The sequence below is a fragment of the Pristiophorus japonicus genome, chromosome 17, assembly GCF_044704955.1.
Source record: "Pristiophorus japonicus isolate sPriJap1 chromosome 17, sPriJap1.hap1, whole genome shotgun sequence".
Classification (NCBI taxonomy): domain Eukaryota; kingdom Metazoa; phylum Chordata; class Chondrichthyes; family Pristiophoridae; genus Pristiophorus; species Pristiophorus japonicus.
In genome coordinates this window covers 130,003,706-130,015,978 of record NC_091993.1, presented here as the reverse complement: position 1 = coordinate 130,015,978, position 12,273 = coordinate 130,003,706, and positions in this window count along the sequence as shown.

Here is a 12,273-nt window from a genome sequence, read left to right as displayed (position 1 = left end):
CCTTCCTATCACCTTGTGGTTTACACTTACCCCAGTGCTACTCTGCTCTGTTGCCTCCTGCCTTTTGCATTCTTTCTTGGGATCCTGTTCATCTGCGCTCTCACCCACTCTAACTAGCTCAGAGCCCTTTCCTGGGTTCCGAATACTCCTCGCATTGAGGCACCGAGCTTTCAGGCTTGCCTTTTTATTACACTTTGATCCTTTAGAATTTTGCTGTACAGTGCCCTTTTTGCTTTTTGCCTTGGGTTTCTCTGTCCTCCACTTTTACTCATCTCCTTTCTGTCTTTTGCTTTTGTCTCCCTTTTGTTTCCCTCTGTCTCCCTGCATTGGTTCCCATCCCCCTGCCATATTAGTTTAACTCCTCCCCAACAGCACTAGCAAACACTCCCCCGAGGACATTGGTTCCGGTCCTGCCTAAGTGCAGACAATCTGGTTTGTACTGGTCCCACCTCCCCCAGAACCGGTTCCAATGCCGCAGGAATTTGAATCCCTCCCTTCTGCACCACTGCTCAAGCCATGTATTCATCTGCGCTATCCTGCGATTCCTACTCTGACTAGCACATGGCACTGGTAGCAATCCCGAGATTACTACTTTTGAGGTCCTACATTTTAATTTAGATCCTAACTCCTTAAATTCGTCTCGTAGAACCTCATCCATTTTTTTACCTATATCGTTGGTACCAATGTGCACCACGACAATTGGCTGTTCACCCTCCCTTTTCAGAATGTCCTGCACCTGCTCCAGGACATCCTTGACCCTTGCACCAGGGAGGCAACATACCATCCTGGAGCCTCGGTTGCGGCCGCAGAAACGCCTATCTATTCCCCTTACAATCGAATCCCCTATCACTATCGCTCTCCCACTCTTTTTCCTGCCCTCCTGTGCAGCAGAGCCAGCCACGGTGCCATGAACTTGGCTGCTGCTGCCCTCCCCTGATGAGTCATCCACCTCAACAGTACTCAAAGCGGTGTATCTGTTTTGCAGGGGTATCTATGGAGGATTGGAATATTTTGGCCAGTACCTCGGTGATAACTTCCCTCACTTCCCTCAGCATCCGAGGATGTATCCCACCCTCTCCTGGTGACTTATCGACTTTAAGTACAGCCAGCCTTTCGAGTACCTCCTCTTTATCCATTCGTATTCCATCCAGTATCTCCTCTACCTCCTCTTTTACTCTGTCTATGGCAGCATCTTCTTCCTTGGTGAAAACAGATGCAAAGTTCTCATTTAGTCCCTCAGCCCTGCCCTCTGTCTCCATGTGTAGCTCTACGTTTTGGTCCCGAATCGGCCCCACCCCTCCTCTTACTCCCCGTTTATTATTTATATGCCTATCGAAGACTTAATGATTGCCTTTCATGTTATCATGGGTTACAAACAAAGTCAAGTTCCTCGCCACGGTTTTCTGTGTTTGGAACAAGGCAGGGCGGCGGCCATTAAAGGCAAGGGCCGACTGCCGCAGCCGCCATTTTATTTTCTTTGCCGGACGACTTCCAGATCAGCCGGACAATTATGGTCCCCAGGTTTAGCCGGGCCGCCAACAGGCAGATTGGCACTTGCTCTTGGATGCCAGGCCACTGGCCCAATGGACAGAACTCAAATCTTCGCCGAGCTCTCAGCGGCTCTCCCCTTTAATGGAGCGAAGTGGTGACACACACGTAACGACATCATCAGCACTCCTCAGATGATTGACAGCGGGGTGATTCCGTCCCTCCCTGCCTCCGCCCCTCTCGTTGGCGATCGTCCACTCACTGCCCGACTTCCGCCTCTCTCGTTGGCGATCGTCCACTCACTGCCCGCCTCTGCCCCTCTCGTTGGCGATCGTCCACTCACTGCCCGACTTCCGCCTCTCTCGTTGGCGATCGTCCACTCACCGCCTGACCTCCGCCTCTCTCGTTGGCGATCGTCCACTCACTGCCCGTCTCCGCCCCTCTCGTTGGCGATCGTCCACTCACCGCCCGCCTCCGCCCCTCTCGTTGGTGATCGTCCACTCACTGCCCGCCTCCGCCCCTCTCGTTGGCGATCGTCCACTCACTGCCCACCTCCGCCCCTCTCGTTGGCGATCGTCCACTCACCGCCCGACTTCCGCCCCTCTCGTTGGCGATCGTCCACTCACTGCCCGCCTCCGCCCCTCTCGTTGGCGATCGTCCACTCACTGCCCGCCTCCGCCTCTCTCGTTGGCGATTGTCCACTCACTGCCTGACCTCCGCCCCCATTGTGACCAACTTCCGGTCCACCTGAAAAAACGACAAAGAGCTGAATTTCGGGAAATAGACGACCTCATCCGAAGCAGCAGATGAAACATGTCAGAAGCAGTGTGAGCGACCATTGCGGGCAGACCTGAATTTTTTGCCACTTTATAAATGCAAATTATTGGCCCCTGTAAAAAGTAATTTAAAGCCAACAAAAGACGTTCAAAGTACACTCACTGTTGTAGTGGAGGAAACGCCGCAGCCAGCTTGTGCACAGCAAGCTCCCACAGTAATGACCAGATCATCTGTTTGTTAGTGGTATTGGTTGAGGGATAAATATTGTCCAGGACACGGGGAAGAACTCCCGTGCTCTTGTACCATGGGATCCTATGCGTTCATCTGAGAGAGCAAACGGGGTTTCAATTTAATGTCTCATCGAAAAGACAGCACCTCCGAAAGTGCGGCGCTCCCTCAGTACTGCCCCTCCGACAGTGCAGCGCTCTCTCAGCTCTGCACCTCCAACAGTGCAGCGCTCCCTCAGTACTGCCCCTCCGACATTGCGGTGCTCCCTCAGTACTACCCCTCCGACAGTGCAGCGCTCTCTCAGCTCTGCACCTCCAACAGTGCAGCTCTCCCTCAGTACTGCCCCTCCGACAGTGCGGCGCTCCCTCAGTACTGCCCCTCCGACAGTGCGGCGTTCCCTCAGTACTGCCCCTCCGACAGTGCGGCGCTCCCTCAGTACTGCCCCTCCCACAGTGCAACGCTCCCTCAGTACTGACCCCTCCCACAGTGCGGCGCTCCCTCAGTACTGCCCCTCCCACAGTGCAACGCTCCCTCAGTACTTCCCCTCCGACAGTGCGGCCCTCCCTCAGCACTGCCCCTCCCACAATGCGGCACTCCCTCAGTACTGCCCCTCAAACAGTGCAGCACTCCCTCAGTACTGCCCCTCAAACAGTGCAGCACTCCCTCAGTACTGCCCCTCCGACAGTGCGGCGCTCCCTCAGCACTGCCCCTCCCACAGTGCGGCACTCCCTCAGTACTGCCCCTCAAACAGTGCAGCACTCCCTCAGTACTGCCCCTCAAACAGTGCAGCACTCCCTCAGTACTGCCCCTCCGACAGTGCGGCGCTCCCTCAGTACTGCCCCTCCCACAGTGCAACGCTCCCTCAGTACTGCCCCTCCCACAGTGCGCCGCTCCCTCAGTACTGCCCCTCCCACAGTGCAACGCTCGCTCAGTACTGCCCCTCCGACAGTGCAGCGCTCCCTCAGTACTGCCCCTCTGACAGTGCAGCGCTCCCTCAGTACTGCACCTCCGACAGTGCAACGCTCCCTCAGTACTACCCCTCCGACAGTGCGGCGCTCCCTCAGTACTACCACTCCGACAGTGCGGCCCTCCCTCAGCACTGCCCCTCCCACAGTGCGGCACTCCCTCAGTACTGCCCCTCAAACAATGCAGCACTCCCTCAGTACTGCCCCTCAAACAGTGCAGCACTCCCTCAGTACTGCCCCTCCGACAGTGCGGCGCTCCCTCAGCACTGCCCCTCCCACAGTGCGGCACTCCCTCAGTACTGCCCCTCAAACAGTGCAGCACTCCCTCAGTACTGCCCCTCAAACAGTGCAGCACTCCCTCAGTACTGCCCCTCCGACAGTGCGGCGCTCCCTCAGTACTGCCCCTCCGACAGTGTGGCGCTCCCTCAGCACTGCCCCTCCGACAGTGCGGCACTCCCTCAGTACTGCCCCTCCGACAGTGCGGCGCTCCCTCAGCACTGCCCCTCCGACAGTGCGGCACTCCCTCAGTACTGCCCCTCCGACAGTGCGGCACTCCCTCAGTACTCCCCCTCCGACAGTGCGGCACTCCCTCAGTACTGCCCCTCCGACAGTGCGGCGCTCCCTCAGCTATACACTGGAGTGTGAGCCTGGAGTCTTTGCTCAAGTCTCTGCTGTGTGACCTTCAGACCCAGAGGTGAGAGTGCTGCCCACTGATCCGCAGCTGACAACAAACTCGTGCAGGAGGAGTTGTCAGGGCCCAGTCCCTGGCCCCTTGCATCATCAGACACGGCTGCAGGCAATCTGCGAGTCTGTTCAGCCGATGGTAGCGGTGACTGAACAGTAAATATCTCAACAAGCCAAAGGGCTGGATTTTCGGTGTGTTGCTGCCTCTGTTTTTGCCCCGGTGGGGCAGTAATGGCGGCGGGAAGCATTTCCAGGCGGGTGGGGAGCTTCCTGTGCCCCGCGGGACATTCGGTGCCGGGTTTGCGGGGCACGGGGCATTACCGCCCGGGAGAGGCGAGCTGGCACGCCAAGCCGCTGGTCGCGACACCGACTCGATATCTGTGTCCCGCCCGATCCACAGCGCCCCGCAGCACACCCTGGTAGGACCGCCCGGGGAGGTGGTCACTCCAAGCTGCAGCGACTGAGGTGATGGAAGGAATGTCGACCTCACGTCAGTGCCATTGGTTTTTATGATTTTATTTTTGCGATTCATGTTGATGTGCCGTCAGTAAAGTATTGGGATTGTTTTTGGTGGGATTTTTTCAGATTTTACCCCCCCCCTGCCAGGCCTCTCTCAGGGCGTTCCAAGGCCGGCTGTTTAGCTTGGGATTTCCCGTTGCTCACCCGGTCCAGCGCCCCGAGAGAGGTGTGTTCCGCCTCCCCATACGCTCCGCCCCACACTCAGGGCCCAGCTGCTGAACTTTGTGGTTCGAGACGCAAACCATTTCCTGGCGCAGAATTTACCGGCGCACCCGGATTAACGCCGCAACAGAGGCGCGAGCGAATTTCCCCCTCCATCTCCAGCAGCCCTCTTCTACCCCAGCTGATCCCCGCTCTCACGTTAGAGTGCGGGAACATTGAATGCAATTCCCATTGTGTTGTACAAACAGAACGACAATGGCGAGAAGCTGACATGGAGCAGGTTTCTGACTGCTCCCTACGGCAAAGATGTTGGTAAATGTGTCCGTGTGACGGGTCTCAGCCGTGTGATGTGACGGCTCTCGATTATATCAGCATTGTTACCGTGAGCTACTTCACACACTCTGCAATTTAGGCCCACCATCACAGGATCACACGGGATATACGGCCCAGAAACAGGCCATTGGGCCCAACCAGTCCATGCCGGCGTTTATGCTCCACTCGAGCCTCCTCCCGTCTTTCCTCATCTAAATCTATCAGCATAACCCTCTATTCCCTTCTCCCCCATATACTTGTCCAGCCTTCCCTTAAATGCATCGATACTATTCACCTCAACCCCTCCCTGTGGCAGCGAGTTCCACATTCTCACCACTCTCTGGGTAAAGAAGTTTCTCCTGAATCCCCCGTTGGATTTCTTGGTGACTATCTTATATTGATGGCCTCTAGTTATGCTCTTCCCCACAAGTGGAAACACTCTCTCTGTATCCACTCGATCAAAACCTTTCATCATTTTAAAGACCTCTATTAGGTCACCCCTCAGCCTTCTATTTTCAAGAGAAAAGAGACCCAGCCTGTTTATCCTTTCCTGATATGTACACCCTCGCATTTCTGGTATCATCCTTGTAAATCTTCTCTGCACCCTCTCCAGTGCCTCTGTATCCTTTTTATAATATGGCGACCAGAACTGTACGCAGTGCTCTAAGTGAGGTCTAACCAAGGTTCGATACAGGTTTAGTATAACTTCCCTACTTTTCCATTCTATCCCTCTAGAAATAAACCCTAGTGCTTGGTTTGCTTTTTACGGCCTCGCTAACCGGTGTCGCAACTTTTAGCGATTTGTGTATTTGTGTCCGAGATCCCTTTGTTCCTCTACCCCACCCAGACTTGCACTCTCCCAGTGACCTCCCTATTCTTCCTAGCAATATGTAATACCTCACATTTATCTGTGTTGAACTTCATTTGCCAATTATATGCCCATTCTGCAAGTTTATTAATGTCCTCCTGTAATGTGTTGTAGTCCCCCTCAGTATTGACTATCCGGCCAATTTGCTGTCATCTGCAAATTTAGAAATTGTATTTTTGATTCCAAAGTCTAAATCGTTAATATGAATTGTGAACACTGGTCCCAGCACTGATCCCTGTGGGACACGCTACCCACCCACCTTCGCCCACTGTGAATAGTTATCTTCTACCCTTGCTTGCCGCAGACCATCGACACTTTCTCAAGGCCAACCAGGGACGGGCAAGATATGTTGGCTTGTCAGCAGCACCCACATCCCCAGAATGAATTATTTAAAATGTAATTCATGCCCATTAGCAATGAGCTGACACACTGAGAAATCATACGATGTGCCACGTTGCTGATTCTCTTACTCCACTGTCCTGACTGACAGACAACGTAAATCTTTATCCAACATTTATTTCTGGGCCGTAGTCTTCAATCACGTACGGTTCCTTGGACAAGTGTTTGAACGGCAATCGGTAGCTATGGAACCGCAATCATGGGGTGCGGTAACACGCTGGTTATGGTACGGGACCAGTAATCCAGAGACCGGGACCTGATGATCCAGAGACACGAGTAAAAATCGCACCACGGCAGCTGGGGAATTTAAATTCAGTTAATTAAATAAATCTGGCCGAAAAAGTTCGTGTCAGTAATTGTGACCATGAAACGACCAGATTGTCGTAAAAACCCGTCTGGTTCACTAATGTCCTTTAGGGAAGGAAATCTGCCGCCCTGACTCGGTCTGGCCGATATGTGACTCCAGACCCACAGCGATGTGGGTGGCATTTCAGGAAGGTGGCTCACCAGCACTGTCTCAACGGTAATCAGGGACGGGCGACGCCGTGAATGAATAAAAAGAGAAGGAAAGGGGAAACGGGAGGGTGATAAAATAGTGAGACGCTCACACCGGCCCTGACAGATAGATTCAGGAGCAGGGGTTCACAACGAGCACCGATGGAAGCTGTGTGACGGCGGAGGCCGGCAAGAGCCCTGCTTCGGCCCTCAGCTCAGAGTAAAGCTGCAGAAGGCTGAGCTGGAAACGCTCAGTGCTGTGTCAGTGCGAGGGCAGTGGGAACAACGCTGGGAGCAGGGTCACCTCGAATTCAGCCTTGCTGAAAGACTGTCTTTACCTGCCACTCCAATTAGACTGGCTGCAAACAGACCAGCATCTGGAATCATGCAGTATTTTGCAGCCAAGTCACAACTGTTTAGTCTAACAGGGTTTAGGAGAGTCTCGATAAAGTGCTGTATGTTGCCTGCTCATTTAAGCCACACATCTGGGATTCAGGAGGACAAGGTGTTAGTCTGACATTTATTTACAATGCTTGAGTGGCTTTTTTTTGTGGAGTAATTTAACTATTTAGGCATCAAAGTATCATAAAAATAAGCTGCACTCAATATCACTCTTGTCTCCTTATTTTATTGATATCAGTACGGCTTTTCCTCCTCCCAACCCTGGCCTTGCTCCGCCAGTGTCAGCCGTGGCTCAGTGCGAAGCCTCTCGCCTCTGGGTCACAAGGTCGCGGGTTCAAGTCCCACTCCAGACACTGGAGCACAGAATCTAAGCACACACTCAGTGTAGTACTGAGGGAGTGCCGCACTGTCGGAGGGGCAGTACTGAGGGAGTGCCGCACTGTCGGAGGGGCAGTACTGAGGGAGCGCCGCACTGTCAGAGTGTAGTACTGAGGGAGTGCCGCACTGTCGGAGGGGCAGTACTGAGGGAGCGCTGCACTGTCGGAGGAGCAGTACTGAGGGAGTGCCGCACTGCTGGAGGGGCAGTACGGAGGGAGTGCTGCACTGTCACACGGGCAGTACTGAGGGAGTGCCGCACTGACACGAGGCAATGCTGAGGGAGTGTTGCACTGTCGGAGGGACAGTACTGAGGGAGCACTGCACTGTCGGATGAGACGTTAAACCCAGGTACTCTCAGGTGGATATAATAGATAGCATGGCAGAATTTAGAAGAGCAGGAGAGTTGTCCCCTGTGTCCTGGGATTAATATTTATCCTTCAACCAACATCACTGAAACAGATAATCTGGTCATTATCACATTGCTGTTTGTGGGAGCTTGCTGTGCACATAGTGGCTGGCACGTTTCCCACATTACAATGGTGACTCGACTTTAAAAAAATTATTTCATTGGCTGTAAAGCACTAAGGGACCGCCGGTGGTCGTGAAAGGCACTATAGAAAGGCAAGTATTTCTTTCTGAGTTGAACATACTGCCTCCTACACACTCCACCCCTCCTGATATCCTCACTATGTTGAAACTAAGACTAACCTCAGCCATCGCCTCCGCTGAATCATTGATTCCTAGAATCTCAAAAAGGTGGAACTCCTCAACCTGTTCTTCCTCTTACAATCTACAGACTATTAAACCCCCGGGATGTTGATGGTGGAGGATTCGGTGATGGGAATGCTGTTGAATGTCAAGGGGCGATGGTTAGACTCTCGCTTGTTGGAGATGGTCATTGCCTGGCACTTGTGTGGTGGGAATGTTACTTGCCACTTATCAACCCAAGTCTGAATGTTGTCCAGGTCTTTCTGCATGTGGGCACAGACTGCTCCATTATCTGAGGAGTTGAACTGAACACTGTGCAATCATCAGCGAACGTCCCCACTTCTGACCTTATGATGGAGGGAAGGTCATTGATGAAGCAGCTGAAGATGGTTGGACCTAGGACACTGCCCTGAGGAACTCCTGCAGCGATGTCCTGGGGCTGTGATGATTGACCTCCAACCACCACAACCATCTTCCTTTGTGCTGGGTATGACTCCAGCCAGTGGAGAGTTTTTCCCCTGATTCCCATTGACTTCAGTTTTACTCAGACTCCTTGATGCCACACTCAGTCAAATGCTGCCTTGATGTCGAGGGCAGTCACTCTCACCTCACTCTGGAATTCAGCTCTTTTGCCCATGTTTGGACCAAGGCTGTAATGAGGTCTGGAGCCGAGTGACCCTGGCAGAACCCAAACTGAGCATCGGTGAGCAGGTTATTGGTGAGTAAGTATCGCTTGATAGCACTGTCGGTGACACCTTCCATCACTTTGCTGATGATTGAGAGTAGACTGATGGGGCGGTAATTGGCCGGATTGGATTGGTCCTGCTTTTTGTGGACAGGACATACCTGGGCAGTTTCCACATTGTCGGGTAGATGCCAGTGTTGTAGCTGTACTGGAACAGTTTGACTAGAGGCACGGTTAGTTCTGGAGCACAAGTCTTCATCTGTAACTGACCTGTGCTCTACCTATCCTGGGAGTGTTTGATGGGACAGTGTAGAGGAAGCTTTACTCTGTATCTAACCCCGTGCTGTACCTGCCCTGGGAGTGTTTGATGGGACAGTGCAGCGGGAGCTTTACTCTGTATCCAACCCCATGCTGTACCTACCCTGGGAGTGTTTGATGGGACAGTGTAGAGGGAGCTTTACTCTGTATCGAACCCCCTGTACCTGCCCTGGGAGTGTTTGATGGGACAGTGTAGAGGGAGCTTTACTCTGTATCTAACCCATGCTATACCTACCCTGGGAGTGTTTGATGGGACAGTGTAGAGGGAGCTTTACTCTGTATCTAACCCTGTGCTGTACCTGCCCTGGGAGTGTTTGATGGGACAGTGTAGAGGGAGCTTTACTCTGTATCTAGTATCTAACCCCATGCTGTACCTGCCCTGGGAGTGTTTGATGGGACAATGTAGAGGGAGCTTTACTCTGTATCTAACCCCGTGCTGTACCTGCCCTGGGAGAGTTTGATGGGACAGTGTAGAGGGAGCTTTATTCTGTATTGAACCCCTGCTGTACCTACCCTGGGAGTATTTGAAGGGACAGTGTAGAGGGAACTTTACTCTGTATCTAACCCGTGCTGTACCTGCTCTGGGAGTGTTTGATGGGACAGTGTAGAGGGAGCTTTACTCTGTATCTAACCCGTGCTGTACCTGCCCTGGGAGTGTTTGATGGGACAGTGTAGAGGGAGCTTTACTCTGTATCTAACCCGTGCCGTACCTGCCCTGGGAGTGTTTGATGGGATAGTGCAGAGGGAGCTTTACTCTGTATCTAACCCCGTGCTGTACCTGCCCTGGGAGTGTTGATCGGACAATATAGAGAGAGCTATACTCAGTATGTAATGCGTGCTATACCTGTCCTGAGTGTGTTTGATGGGCGATGTGTGATATGTGAGCGCACTAGGTCTGTGCAGCAGAGCTGGTCTCCAGTCGTCCTGGTTAACCCTTGCCACTGGACCAAGACCTCGCTCTGTCAAGCCCGTGTGGTGGCTGGTGTGCAACGGTCACCCCACGTTAAAAAAATCCACGCACAGGCATCTTCCACCCTTCAGGATGTAGTTCGGGATCCGGAATTTTAGGTACTTCATTGGAACACCTGTGAACTCATCCCTTTTTGGCGGGGAAGCAAATCATCTTTGCTACGAGGGACTGGCCAAGAAGAAGAAGACAAATCTTCAGCATGACAGCCGGGATATTGTTGGGGCCCATGGCTTTTGCTGTATCAGTGCGCTCAGCCGTTTCCTGATATCACGTGGAGTGAATCGAATTGGCTGAAGACTGGCTTCTGTGATGGTGGGGACCTCAGGAGGAGGCCGATATGGATCATCCGCTCGGCACTTCTGGCTGAAGATGGTTGTAAACGCTTCAGCCTTGTCTTTTGCACTCACGTGCTGGGCTCCGCCATCATTGAGGATGGGGATATTCATGGAGCCCCTCCTCCCGTTAGTTGTTTAATGGTCCACCAACATTCACCACTGGATGTGGCAGGACTGCAGAGCTTTGATCTGATCCGTTGATTGTGGGATCGCTTTGACCTGTCTATAGCTTGCTGCTTCCGCTGTTTAGCGTGCATGTAGTCCTGTGTTGCAGCTTCCACAGGTTGTCAACTCATTTTTAGGTACGCCTGGTGCTGCTCCTGGCATGCTCTTCTACACTCCTCATTGAACCAGGGTTGGTCCCTGGTTTGATGGTAATGGTAGAGTGAGGGATATGCCGGGCCATGAGGTTACAGATTGTGGTGGGATACAATTCTGCTGCTGCTGATGCCCCACAGTGCCTCATGGATGCCCAGTTTTGAGCTGCTAGATCTGTTCTGAATCTATCCCATTTAGCACTGTGGTAGTGCCACACAACATAATGGAGGGTGTCCTCAGTGTGAAGATGAGACTGTGTGGTGGTCATTGATAGTGGTGGTACTACCGAGCCACTCTTGGTGATAGACATTGAAGTTCCCCACTCAGAGTACACTCTGTGCTCTTGCTACCCTCAGTACTTCTTCCAAGTGGGGTTGAACATGGAGGAGTACTGATTCATCAGCTGAGGGAGGGCGCTAGGGGTAATCAGCAGGAGGTTTCCTTGCCCATGTTTGACCTGAAGCCATGAGACTTCCTGGGGTCCAGAGTCAATGTTGAGGACCCCCAGGGCCACTCCCTCCTGACTGTATACCACTGAGAGACCACCTCGGGTGGGTCTGTCCTGCCGGTGGGACAGGACATACCCAGGGATGGTGATGGAGGAGTCTGGGACATTGGCTGAAAGGTAGAATTCTGTGAGTATGACTATGTCAGGCTGGTGCGTGACTGGTCTGTGGGACAGCTCTCCCAATGTTAGCACAAGTCCCCAGATGTTGGTGAGGAGGGTTGCCTGGGCTGGGTGTGCCGTTGTCGTATCTGTAGCCGGTGCCAAGGTTGATGCCGGGTGGACCGTCCGGTTTTATTCTTAATGTTTCTTGTAGCAGTTTGGTATAACTGAGTGTCTCGCTGGGCCATTTCAGGGGACAGTTAGAGTCAACCACATCGCTGTGGGTCTGGAGTCACCTCTCGGCCAGACCGGGTAAGGGCGGCAGATTTCCTTCCCGAAAGGGCATTAGTTTTAGCATGTGTCGACCTGTTTATTGCAGACTGAAATCTCGGGCAGAGAAAAGCCCCAAATGTGTCCAGTATTCTTCCAACAGACATTTCTCATATTCTTTGACTCTTTTCAACCTCCCCGTGCACTGAACTAGGAGCCCTTTGCCCTTTGCCCTTTAACCTGCTTTCTCTGAATGTAACAAAATCTGCATCCCCTCTAAATACACACGGCATAATCGTTTCAACATTTGCAGTCGGTGTCAGCTGTGGCTCAGTGGGCAGCACTCTCTCTCGCCTTGGAGTCAGAAGGTTGTGGGTTCAGGTCC